The sequence below is a fragment of the Ascaphus truei genome, chromosome 1, assembly GCF_040206685.1.
Source record: "Ascaphus truei isolate aAscTru1 chromosome 1, aAscTru1.hap1, whole genome shotgun sequence".
NCBI classification, from domain to species: Eukaryota; Metazoa; Chordata; class Amphibia; order Anura; family Ascaphidae; genus Ascaphus; species Ascaphus truei.
The window spans coordinates 342,986,790-343,000,708 of NC_134483.1; positions in this window are offsets into that span (position 1 = coordinate 342,986,790).

The window sequence follows — 13,919 nt, forward strand, 5'->3', positions numbered from 1 at the left end:
GCACAGTACTTTGTTCACACACAATTTAGTCACTCGTATCCACGGAAATTATCTCAATTATTGTTTCTTCCCTAAACAAGTAAAGAGATCTGAGAAAAAATATGTATTTGCACCAAAGGTCAACATCGCTCTAAACTTAGACACAGCCTATCACTAAAGGTTACAGCTATAACTGTTGCCCTCCCTCAGGATATACATAGAGGTGGCAGGTGGTTTCTCACTCCGTACAGAGGGGCTCAGGTTTAGTAAACAGGTCCTGGCTCATGTTCCATTAAATGTTGCAGTACAAAGCTCTGTTTACTGGGATGTCACTTAACTCCTTTGCTGTCAGGGGGTGTTCAAAGCCCCGTGAAGCCATACACAGATTTACAGTTGGTCATAAAGACCAAATGGCTACTGTCCCCTAAAAGAAAATGATGTCATAGGACAAAAAGGAGAGAGTAGAAGCAATTTATACGACTTATTCTTGGCTCAGCGAAGGGACACGGCAGATAATGAGGCAGAACAAGTTACAAATTGTTGTGAATGATGCTAAGTAAAATATTTATATTAGGGAGGCTTGAGAAATTCTGTGGAGATGTGGCCTTGCAGAGAAGTGGGTAAACTTGACAAGAGATATACACTTATATGTGCTATATGTGCTAAACCATAATATAAATAACTGTAAGTTGTAAAATGGCCTATAGTGTCCATCAGACTAAATGATAAAGAAGTCCAGTGTACGGCAGGAAAAATGCGCAGAATTATTTCTTGCAGGGATTCACAATGTTTAGATAATAAGGGGCCTATGCACAAAGCAGTGATAAGTGTTATTAAGTACGATAAAACCTTTATAACGCGATACTGCCTGCTGCGCTATTCACAAAGCAGTGATAACAGTGTAGTATCGTGCTTAAAAGGCTTTATATCACAAAAAAACTGTCAGTGATAAAAAATAAAGTCATACGATTGGGCACAAAATGGCAAACCCACTGTATTTTGCCAGTCTGCGCGATTTACAAAGCAGTGATAACTGAATCGCACTGTAAAAGCTCACCATTTCTTTTCATCAGCTAAAGGCTGGTACAAAAGAGATTGAGCTATAAATAAAAGCAAATTTTTCTTTTCTGCATGCTATTAATACAAGAAGCCGACGGGGGTATACAGGTGGTCCCCGCGAGTGTCTGTGGGTCTCCAGATGGTCCCCGTGGGTGTCCAGGGGCCCCATAGGGGTCCACGGGTGGTCCCCGTGGGTGTCTGAGGTCCTTGGGTGGTCCCCACGGGTGTCCGTGAGCCTTCGGGTGGTCTCCGCAAGTGTCCAGGGGCCTCCAGATGGTCCCCGTGGGGGTCCAGGGGCCCTCGGGTGGTGTCCGGGGATCCTCGGATGGGCCCCGTGGGTGTCTGGGGGTCATCGGGTGGTCCCTACTGGTGTCTGAGGTTGCTCGGGTGGTTCCCGCGGGTGTCCGGGGTCCCCACTGGCCTGCGGTACCAATCCTGTGACAAAAAAATATATATATAGATCCCCCAACCCAATTCCCCCCTAACACATCCAGTACAGTAATGGGCAAAATGACTGTTATCCAGATATGGGTAATAGTGGATTTGCCCATTTAAAATAAAACATTAACAAGCAGAAATAAAGTAAATAAAACTTGCACTAACCCCTGCAAGCCTGCCACGATGAAGGCTGTCCTCATCCTCATCACCGTCCATGTCCTCCGTTGCCATAAACAATGCAAGAAAAAATACAATCTAATGGCCCCTAACCCCTTAATCACTTTAGCGGTTAATAACCACTATAGTAATTAAGGAGTTAGCCCACAATCCCCCACTACCCACCCAGGAGGCCTAACCACCAACCCCAGGCAACTACCACCACCCTCCGCCCATTCATTGGCACAGTGAGTACATCATGCTCATATAATATGGGCATGATTTAGCACTATAGCAATAAATGGTGAAGCAAACAAAAAACAGGCCCAAAATAAAACACATTACATAGAAAACTAAACACATTACAAATGCCAATAAACCAATTGATTGGCACAGTGTAATATTATATGGGCATGATTTAACATTATGGCGGTCAATGGTCAACCTAAAAAATAAACAACCACAAACAATATTTAATGTAATCCAAATAATCACCAAATAAACAACAATAAAAAAAGCAAACACAACAAAATTACCAGCAATCAATTATTAAAATACCGAATAAACACCACAATTAACAATTAAAACACCAAAACAAAACCATCAATAAATTAAAAAAAACTCCAAATAAACCCCATCATTCAAATTAAAAATAGCAAAAATAATCCACTATTAAAAAGCAAACATCAAAAAAACCCATGAAATAATCAATTGAAAAACACCACAAAAAATGCTATCATACAAAATCAAAACACAAAATAAACAGCATAAAAAAAACAAAATACCAAAATACATTTAAGCAAGCATTTGCACACAACAAATTGCTTGTCACTGTATGTATGTATAGCCCTAAAGGGCCATACATAAATACATTTACAATCAATGTGCAATAAAAAAAAAAATAACAATAAAAATCCAATGCAAAAACCTGTAAAAGAAAAATAACATACATTCAATGTTTTTCTTACCTTTAGATGTCTTCACAATCTGATTCCAGGGGTGTCGGGAAGCTCTCGAACCAATCCACGCTCCCAAACAGCAACGGGCCACAAGTAAAGTCCAAAGTCCTTTTCTTCTTTCTTTATCTTCATCTGTTAATTGTAATCCAATTTGGGTCTTCTTCTTCTTCCATCTTCATCTGTAACGGCATTGTATTCCTATTGGGGTGGAGGTCTTCCCTCCTCAGCTTCTTGGCGTCAAATGAGACTGTACAGGCTTTTATTTGGCCTATGACGTCACATTTGAGTGGTAAATGATTCACACACCATTTGATTGGCTGTGAAAACCATGTGCCTTTTTTTTATGTGACGTCATGTAAAGGGAGTGAAGCCAGCCAATCAGAATGGCTGTGCTTCCTTTCCCTTTAACATGCAGTCACAAAACCCACATGGCCACAGTCACATGTTATTTCAGCCAATCAGATTGGGAGATGTATATCCCCATTGACACCTTGCAGATGCACTTACCAGAACAGGGGATGACAAAAAAGAAAAAAGCGCAAGGCCCATAGAGTAGTATAGTTGAGTTTATAGTCATTAAAAAGCGGTTATAAACACTCACAGAAAAAAAGGTTGGTACAAGCACTTCGGTACTAATAGTGACCGCAGGAACAGGGGTACTTTTACTCGGCTGCTCGTTTGGGTTCGCTGATGTTCCGCCCGCCTCCTCTTTCCGATCGATGCTTCCTCCACTTCAGCGTCAGCTGACTCGTGACGTCGGTGCGTGGCGTGCGTGACGTCGGTCGGGGGTTGGACTAAGGGCGGTCTCCAGCTCTCACTGTGAGCTCGGCGATCCGGAAACTACGATCACTGCGTCTCCTCTGTAGTACAGTGGTGACTCCCAACAAGCACAGGCAACCACAGCAATGTCCGCCCTATGCGTTTCAAGGACGCTTGTCCTCTTCTTCAGGGGCACGTGCAGATGAACACTGGGGGAAGGACCAGCACAGATAACATTCCAAGAGACACTGTTTATAGTATAGCTTTTGCTTGCTTCATTCATTGTAACATCGCCGGAAGAAGAGATCAGTGTCCTCCTACTGTCTCTGTACGTTCTCCCTACCTACCAATTAGACTGTAAGCTCCTCGGAGCAGGGACTCCTCTTCCTTAATGTCTAAAGCACTTATTCCCATGATCTGTTATTTATATTATCTGCTATTTCTTTGATTATCACATGTATTACTGCTGTGAAGCGCTATGTACATTAATGGCGCTATATAAATAAAGACATACAATACAATACAAAATTAAGTTGTGATTTCAAGTGGCAGCCGCGTCACGTGTACTTCGCCAGCCAATCACAAACACACACACTTTGTTTCTTTTTTTTATTTTTATTCAATGCCCGAGTAGTCCCGCCTCCAAATCGGTTCATTCTATCTGCTGTGTTTTGCTATAAAGGAGATGGATATATCCATCGATTACATTGTGCAAGCATTTTATAGACGCAGCTTAAGCTAGCAGGAGACTTCTGATTTATACGTAATAAAGTTGTGTATTGTCTCTTGCAAAGACTGGGTACCTTAACATAAACTATAACAACATCATATAAATAGATTTAACAAATAACTGTATAGTTGTGTAAACCTAAAAAAAATAAACAATACTCTTCAAGATGTTTTGTCACCATTATCAAGCTCTAACTTAGATAGAAATATAACTTTTGGTTTACTAAAAGATAGTTGCTGTGTTTGAGCGACACCTAGTGGTTGTAACCAAAATGCTAATTTATTTTAGGGGAAAAGGATACATCTTGGAGGTGGGTGAACCAGTTCAAATCCGTTTATCGGATTTTTCCGAATTTGCCATTCAAAATCCGTTCCGACGGATTGTTACACTTTCAATCTAAGCGGATTAAACCCAAACCCATAATGGATGCAATCCGCTGGTGGATTGTAAGAATCCAGTTCGTGGTTTGCGGAATCCGCGGATGGATTGTCGGTGTTTTTGAGACTGATTCACTGAAATCCGCGGACCAAAGGAACCGGCCGATCCGTGGCGGATCCAAATCCGCCCCCAAAATTCGCCCATTTCTAATTTTGGTTGTAAGGTAGTTTACTTTTAATTTGCTAAAGGCAAGATCAATTCACTGATGAATATGGTGATTACAGATTATACAAAGTAAACATAGATTTAGGTGACCGTTTGTCAAAGCAAAGTTTACTCTGAAGACGCATAAATTACTGCTTAGAATTACTTCAGGTGCTATCCCTCTTAGGACATAACTTTCCTCCTAGGACATAACTTTCCTCCTAGGACATAACTTTGCTCCTAGGACATACCTTTCCTCCTAGGACATAACTTTCCTCCTAGGACATAACTTTCCTCCTAGGACATAACTTTCCTCCTAGGACATAACTTTCCTCCTAGTACATAACTTTCCTCCTAGTACATAACTTTCCTCCTGGGACATAACTTTCCTCCTAGGACATAACTTTCAACTGTCCCTACTTAGCAGGTACTGTACCAGTATTTTATGTCTTGTACTGATTAATGTTAGCTATATTTTTGTACCTATTTCTGCCAGTGTCTTAAGCTCAGAACCACGAGCTAATTGCAGCTGTAGCGCAGTTTCCCCCAACCTATGGGAGATATGGCGGCTACTGAGTGTGTGGTGCTTTACCTGTGGCTCACAGGAGGCCTGAACCTCCGCTGCTGGGAGCCTGGGGAGTACTTGATCCGTCTTGTGACAGCGCCTCCACCTGTGAGGGATCCTAGCTATACTAGATAACCCTCACAGGACAATATACCCAGTTACACACACCAGAGTATGGTATAACAGTATTTACTAGGCACAAACTTAGATCACACATATAATATGCAACAACACCTTATAATACGTATATTGATATACCCACACAGTATTCCCACAGTAATTGGATGCAGGGGCACCAGAGTCCCAGTGTCCAGCCCGCGATAAGCGCTCCCACTCCGTGTGTGTGACAGCGCTGCCCACGGTAGAATGTTGGTGCACTTGAAGATAGGGTATACCCGCCGGGTGCCCCAACGCCCGTCCGCAGCTCTATCGGAGGTAAGGGGGCATAAAGGGGAAGCCCAGAGGGGTACCTGCCACATAGCTAAATGCAGCTAGGAGATTAATAACGTCTCTGATCATGATCAGCTAGTTTGGGCAATGTAACACCACTTCTATTGTGTCTGTATACAGGGCCAACGCATGATTTCCCGGGGCCAAGAATTAGAGTTTAGCAGGGTCCCCGCCAGCCCGTGTCGTCACCGCCCCCTTAGTGTTGCCAGACGGCTTCTCCAAAAATACTGGACACAATGGTAAAAGGTGTGACACGCTCGAGAGAACACACACCTTACCTTTTCCATCCTGTTTCCTCCTCTCCTTGGCCCTACCCCCAGGCTCTTGACACCTCCTCCTGATTGGCTGCATTACCCATTCAGCAGCCAATCAGGATGGAGGAAGATGCCCAGCAGCCTAGCAACAGCCCTGCTTGGGGAAATCCCACAGGCTACCAAACCGATCAGGTCACTATGTCCAGAAAGATAATACCAGTAGACACATATATGTCCAGTATTACCTCTAATGTTTCGTTTCTTTCCCCCCCCCCAGCCCCTGGTCCCGCAGCTGTTGCCCGGGGCAGAAGGCTGGCGCGGTGGAAGCTGGGTTGACGGGCACGAGGTGAGCTGGGTTGGCAGGTGCAAGGGGAGCTGGGTTGGCGGGTGCGGGCTCTACCAGGTGCTTCCCCTCCACCCCGAATGGCCCGGGACGCCAACCCCGGCAGACTCCCCCTGTTGGCGGCCTGCCTACCATGGTATGACTGGCTTGGTGCCTCATTTGAATATGACCAAGATGGTCAGTTACCATCGTGGCCGACTGGAGTCTTGGTGGGAAGCGGTAAAGCTTACAGAAGAAGACGAAAACCAGGTACTGGAGAAATGACTGGAGTGTATAGACAATCAGCTGTATTACAGCGACATGTACTTTGGGACATAACTATGGCACCTCCACCTGTTGAAGAGCCATTGTATGGGGGTGTCCATATCCAGAATGGGTGTCTCACAAAATACCGTGTGTACGTCTTCATTTCACCGTTACAGAGTGCTGTATTAAAGATAAAATGTGGTATACCCATGTGTTTCGTGTATCTACATGCTAAATATCAATGCTCTAAGTTGCAGTTTCACAGGAGTCATGGCCGTATTCAAGGTATTGGGGTCATGTACAGTATAGCGATTTCATTATGCACAAGAAAAGAAAAGAAGGAGTGTCCCCTGTCAGGGATAAGTTAGAGCCAATAGGGGTAAGTAAGTAGCCCCAAACTCCAAGGTTCAGCATAGGCTAAAACAGGGGTACGCAAAACTATTGGCGCTGTACCCCCCCTGCCTGCTCCCCCCGGTGCTCCCACCCCCCTACCTTCTTTTCCAATGTCAAATGACGCAGCTGGGTCATGAAACATCACACCGTCACCCCATGGCATCATTTGACGGCGCGTTGCCATGACAATGGGTAAGGTGACTTCACGCTTCTGAATCCCGGTAAGTTAAGAGTTGCAGCGGCCTCACGCGATCCCCCAGCATTAAATGTAATGCCTTTGGGAAGAGCGCAGGGCCTCTGCAACCGTCCGCGCCCCCCCTGGGAAAATCTCATGCCCCCCTGGAGGGAGCGCCCCCAAGTTTGCACACCCCTGGGCTAAAAGATAGTGACGTGCCCTTAGAAACTATAATAGGGAGTGGCACTTTGGTGTTAGCAGATTTACGAAGGAGAAACAGGTGCGCAAATCACATCAGGATATGGAAAAGAAAGTGAAAACACAAAATAGTGAAATATGTCTGCTCCAACAAATAATTTCAATGCTGGAAATTCTATAAAGTTTGCACTCACGTGTTGAACGTGAAATGAAAGTGGTTATTCAAAGTTACCAACTTATGTCTCCAGATAGGTACTCCAGATCCACATAGGGGGGAAATCCATATACAAAAGAGGGGAAAAGCAAAATAGTGTAATACTGTTTTTAATGTTAAAAACATAAGGTATATCACTTACATAAGTGCCCTTGTTTGAGAGCATTCAGACCACTCTGGGTCATAGGATCAGACAAGAGTATTCACAGCAACAGCATCCGCTCCACGGTCGTCGCAGCAGGTACTGGGCTGATCAAAGTTGTCCTCCACTCTGGATGTCATCAGCAAGGGCTCCTTAGTGATGCACTGTACCGTGTATGAGTTTCACTGGATGTGCACTGAGCTCTGTCTGTGTTTTATATTCTGTCTCTGGTTTTAAATATATATTGCCATGCTCAGTAGCACTCCTCTGTGACACTCATATGCTTATGTATATGTTGTGGTTATTTTGGGGGTTCAATAGGAACTTGTTAGGTGTCCAGTATGTTTGACATTCAGTGGGGGGCGGGGAGGTATATCCCCTCTCTGAGATTACATATGCATTTAGAGGGTTAAAAGGTTTTAAAGAGTTAACTACAGAGTAAAGCCCATCTATAGTTGAGAAGTAAATACGCAGGGGCCTGGTTACACCCTTTCTTCTGGAAAGTGATCAGTTGGTCACCTGGTCCAGGCTGACTCAGAAAAATCATGGCCGGCATTAGGGCAAGGCGGTTGCCTTGGGCCCCGCGCCTTCGGAGGGGAACTGCGCTCCAACCTCCTGTCGGCGCTGGGATCCAAATTCAACCTGACAGGAGAGGCAAAAGCTGGAGGATGGAGCTGAGGAGTCCCTGAACTGGTGCAGGACCACACCGCTGCTCACCCCAAGTTGGGGATGGGGGAGTGAGGGTGGGTGTGTGCGCAGCTGGGGGAGGTGCGTGTGTGCGCGCGCTCTCATGGGGGGGAGGGTCTTACCTTATGTGCAGTAGCCTTCCTTCTGCAGCGTCGCATTGTCATGACTGCACGACATCACGTTACGCCATGACGTCATGACACTGCAGGAGTAGGGACCATGCTGCAGGCATGCTGCCTTGGGCCCGCTCAAAGGTAAGGCCGGCCCTATGAGTTAAGTCACATTTTATTGGCATTATGATTTTTGCATAAAGTAAATTGCATAAAGTACAAAGCCTCCTTAGTAGAGATGGGCGAACCTGTCCAACTCCATTTCCCAGAATTCCAAAGATTGTTTAGACAAAAATCTATCCAGAGTTTGAGGTAGGGTGTCGGGCATGAAGGGATTGGTATGTGGATAGGGCCATGATGCCACAGAGTAGGATTATTTAATCTGGCAGGTCTGATTGGCCAGCAGAGCCGGCCAATCAGATCAACAGGTAACTCACTGGTCCTTAAAGGACGCAGTGAGAAAAAAATACCAGACTAACAAAAATATAGCAAAGTAGGAGTAATTGTAAGGAGAGGAGGAAAGAGTATGACATGGAGTTGCTGCCACTTTTCGGGTGATGGGGGTGAGATGTGAGAAGCAGATTGAGCAGATGCCTGTAGAATGAAGGAGATAGAGAAATTAGGAAGGAGGGTTTAGAGGTAAAAAGTGGAACCTAGGGGTAGAGGCAAAAGTGCATGTGAGAGAGCGGATGCAAATAAGGAAGAGCAGAGTAACAGTAATCCAAAGTGGAGACGTGGCTGTGGTCATTACTTAACATGAAACCGTAGAAGTTCTGCGTTCAGAACTAAATGCACGTCGGGATATGACATCACGAGTACATCATGAGCGCGACTTAAACAGAGGTTTCAGTAAAACAAAAAGGTGTGTGGAGGCATTATACCGCCAAGTGACTGGATCCTCCAATAATCGCTGAAATTCTCTATCAGTAAGCTAAACTACGTTGTGGGCCGATCAAGGCAACCACTAGTTGAGTGAAAACAAAGAAAAACCTGGCGCCAAAAGTTCATTGGATAATCCTGTACTCCTCAGGGGATCAGCACACTTGCTTGACAGGCCATATAGGGGAAAAAACACAAACAGACACAGATCATAGTGCAACACTGTAGGGTTAAAACAGGTCTACACTAATACACACACTGCACATATAACATAGAGACTCCTAGTGACTATAAAAACTAATTTATTAAATAAAAAGAACTATGCCATAAAATGGTTTGGACAAATGAGAACACCGCTGGTCATCCAGATGTGAAAAATCAGAGCCCTACTTACAAGCAGCAAGGCAAATACAGGCAATGCAACAAAGTCTTCCGGCTGCTGCTGATGTCTTTGCAGAGATGTAATTCCTGCTGCACCGTGACTTTCGTGCTGACTCTCCCTCCAGGGGTTAACAGGAACAGTGGCAGTGTTGGAAGCCTGCTTGTGGGGCTCACAGCTCTCCTCCACGTGAGGCTGCTCTCCTCACTTCCTCCTCCGGTTACACAGGCTGTCTCAGTGACAAACTATCATAGGGCTGGGCTCCGATAGGACCCGAAGAGGTCTGAAGGGTATCAGTAGCTGTGTGCTATAGCTGAGTGTCAATTGGTATTCACTATGCTAGTTTCATCAGGCTGGGAGACTGCACGTATGAAAAACCAACTATGATACTTTGTTAGCAATTAATGTTACATAAGAAAGGCAGGGAAGAACTGCTTTATTTGTCTCCTGTATGTTTGATCATCACTTTAGAGCAGCGGTTCGCAAACTGGGGGGCCTGCTGAACGGCAAGTAAGGTTTACAGAGGCCTTTGCCGCTTTCCCGGCACTTAATTTAAGTCCCTTCGGGAAGCGTGCGGGGCCTCTGTAAACACCACGCCCCACAGTTAATCTTGCGCCCCGCTGCTGTATACTATTAAGGGCAATTCTCGGTTTCAGTTAGAATTCTAACATAATAGAAACTAGGATGTTGATTGCTTCCTTTTTCAAGGGTATATCATAAGTACAAGAGCATTATCCTATAAGCAATACTAGAATTTTCAGATTTATCTAGCAATATTGTGGTGATCAAGTGTATAATCCTATACCATAAAACACACCGCAAATAAGAGGGTTTTAGTCACTAGACACACTAGCGCATATATTATTAGGATTTTAGATCGTCTGCTTTTTTGGTTTTGTTCTATATCAGTAAAATGTATTTATCCCAATTAGTAGAGGAGTGTGCATCGATAGGGTTCCTTTCTCTCTCGTGTAATGCATGTACTATTTTCCCTGATAGCACCCCTCTGGAAAGTTAATATTAGGCTGAGCAGGGACCCCCCCTCTGTTGCGTACTCCATACATACATTACCTACCACCACTCCTCTAATCAAATCTTCTTCTGAAATTAAACCCACTATATCGCACTTCCACGGCCAATTTTTAATCATTTACAATTATTTTCTGAATGCTGATTTTTTTTTGTTTACTTACTGTAATATTTTAATTACTATAATGGCCAAAAGCCCCATTTGTCTCAAGGCCTTTTAAAGCCATTTCTCACAGGGAGGGAGGGGGGGGGGGTTGTTATGTTCGAGAGGGGGTGGAGGTAAGGGGGTGGGTGTTGGAGGTAGTTGCACCTGGGAGGGTGGTTAATTCCCCGCAGGAGTGGTCGTAGGGGGTTAACCCCTTGTTTGCCTTAGTGGTTGGTAAAGTAGTGCATGGAAATGCTTTGCTAGCCACTTAGTTGGCCAAGGAGGCTAGGTAGTGGTTTTATTAATATTAACCCCTTTGATGCCTGTGTGTACCTTTGGAATCCACAGTCATTAAATGGGTGAATGTAATGTCTACCATAGGGTTATGCAATTATTTATATTACATGACCCTATAGTAGAAATATTACATTGCCCTCCCCCATTTGATGGCGATGTGGTAAGGAATGCTTAATTATTGGTTCTGGTCATTACCGCATCACAACTTGTCTAAAAATATCACACCTGCAAAAATATTACCACAATCTTGAGGAGTTGGGTCCTAAAATTGTGGCAAAAGCACCCATTATTGTTTCCCCCCCCCCTGAATGCGATATGAAATCAGTTTAAACAGCGTTTGATGACCCTAGGCTGACATCTCTTCAGGTCAGGTTCCTCATGCAGCCCCTAACTCTCTCCGCACATACAAATCCACCCTCAGCTCATTCTCCTGTGATCAATGTCTCCACGCTCCTCTTACCCTTCAACATGCCCCCTTAACTATTCCCTAGCAACATCTTTTCTCCCTCTGCGCCACACTAAGCCTCACAGTAACTCAGCTTTTTAACCTCTCACCTCCGGTACATTCCCTTTTTTGATCTAAACATGCACTTATCACACCCATTCTAAAGGAACCATTTCTGGACCCAACATGCCGCTCTCTCCCCTTTGTCTCCAAGCTTATTGAACAGCTTGTATACAACCACTTGATTCACTCCCTCTCCTCCAACTCCCTGCAATCTTATTTTCGCCCCCCACACTCCACTGGGACAGCTATGCAAAAGTGGCCAAAGATCTACTCAGAGCTAATTCTAATAGTAATTTCTCTTTAATAATTCTCCTTGTTCTCTGTTATCTTTGATACCGTTAATCACTCCCTTCTCCTTCATACGCTTCCTCTCCATTGGTCTCCGTGACACAGCCCTCTCCTGGTTCACATGCTACCTATCCAACCTCTCCATGTTTCCTTCTCTGGTATATCCTCCTCTTCACTGAACTTTCTGTTGCGTTCCCACAAAGTTATGTCCTAGGGCCTTTCCTCTTCTCACGCTATACTTCTTGTTGAACCAATATACGCTTTTGGATTTCAGTATCATCTCTATGCTGATGACACCTACATTTTACTTTCCTCCTCTGGCCTCTCACCCTCTCTCTCTCGTCACCAACTGCATCTATCCTATCTCCTCCTGGATGTTCCACAGCTATCTGAAGCTCAACATATACAAAACAGAACTACTAATATCTGAAGCTCAACATATACAAAACAGAACTACTAATATCTGAAGCTCAACATATACAAAACAGAACTACTAATATCTGAAGCTCAACATATACAAAACAGAACTACTAATATCTGAAGCTCAACATATACAAAACAGAACTACTAATATCTGAAGCTCAACATATACAAAACAGAACTACTAACCTTTCCCCCTTCCACTTCTACACTCACTCTCCCTCACTGTCAAAACGTCATAATCTCAACTCTTCAACCCCGCTACCTAGGGGTAATCTTTGACTCTGCCCTTCATCTTCATTCCTCACATTCAAATGTCTCAATACGTCCGGCTATCTCTATGAAACATCGCTAGAATACAGGCTTTCCCACTCATGATGCAACTAAAATCGTAACACACACACACCTTGTACAGACTGGATACTGCAACCGTCTCTTCGTTTGCCTCTCCCCATTCCAATCAATCCAAAATGCTACTGCCATACTAATCTATTTCATTCACTGCTCCAGTATGTAAATCCCTACACTGGCTCCCCATAGCCTCTAGAATTAAATGCAAAATTCTAGCTCTGACTTACAAAGCCATCAACGCTGCCCCCCTATTACATCTCAGCCCTGGTCTCCAGATACTCCCCTAAACACACCCTACACTGCCCATGACCTACACCTCTTCTCTTTGATCACTTGTGCTTACAAGACCTCCCGTGCTACACTCGCTCTCTAGGAATGCTAATTAACTCAGATTTCTATGAGTTACCGCTCATTTGTTTAGCTAGAGCTATTTAACGCACATTACTCCAAATTTTTATATATACAAATGTATAGGTGATTTGGTAAATGGTGCTTCACAAATGTGTGCTCTTATTTATGAATAACATATATTCAGAGTATTGTCTCAATGTCCATAATGACTGCATGATAACAAGAATCACCCTAGGGAGATTTGGGGACCTAGTGGTGCCCACCTGGCTGCCACAAAGATTGCTCCCTTGGTAAGGTATTACCTACCGATAGGGTTGACAAGTGAATTAGCAAGCACTGAAGAGGTAAATACAGAGGGGCTGATGCCCTTTACCCGACAGTGATATCCAGACAGGACAAACTCTCCCGGCGTGCAATCCTCAATAGAGGAAGTCAGGATATATAGAAGGAAAGGAGCACAGCCTCCACATCAATAACACAATAATAGATGGAGCAACTCCAGATTCAATAAAATTGTATTTATTGCACAATTAGCGTAGCAGTGGAAGTGTAGGAAACGCACCAATGCGTTTCATCCAATAGGACTTTGATAAAGTCAACATATCCTTCTTCATATCCTATATCGCTACCCATTTAGGAACAAATAATTATTTGTGAACATGGCAATAATTCTAAAAAAATAAATAAAAATATTGCTGCAATCCTATTTCTTAATTTCAAATGTTAATCCAGATATATATCAACTGTTAGTAAATCTAGCCCTCTGTGTTAAGTCAGCTACATAAACTAAATCTAACCGTGTTAGCATCTAACTAAGTGACTGAAATGTATTG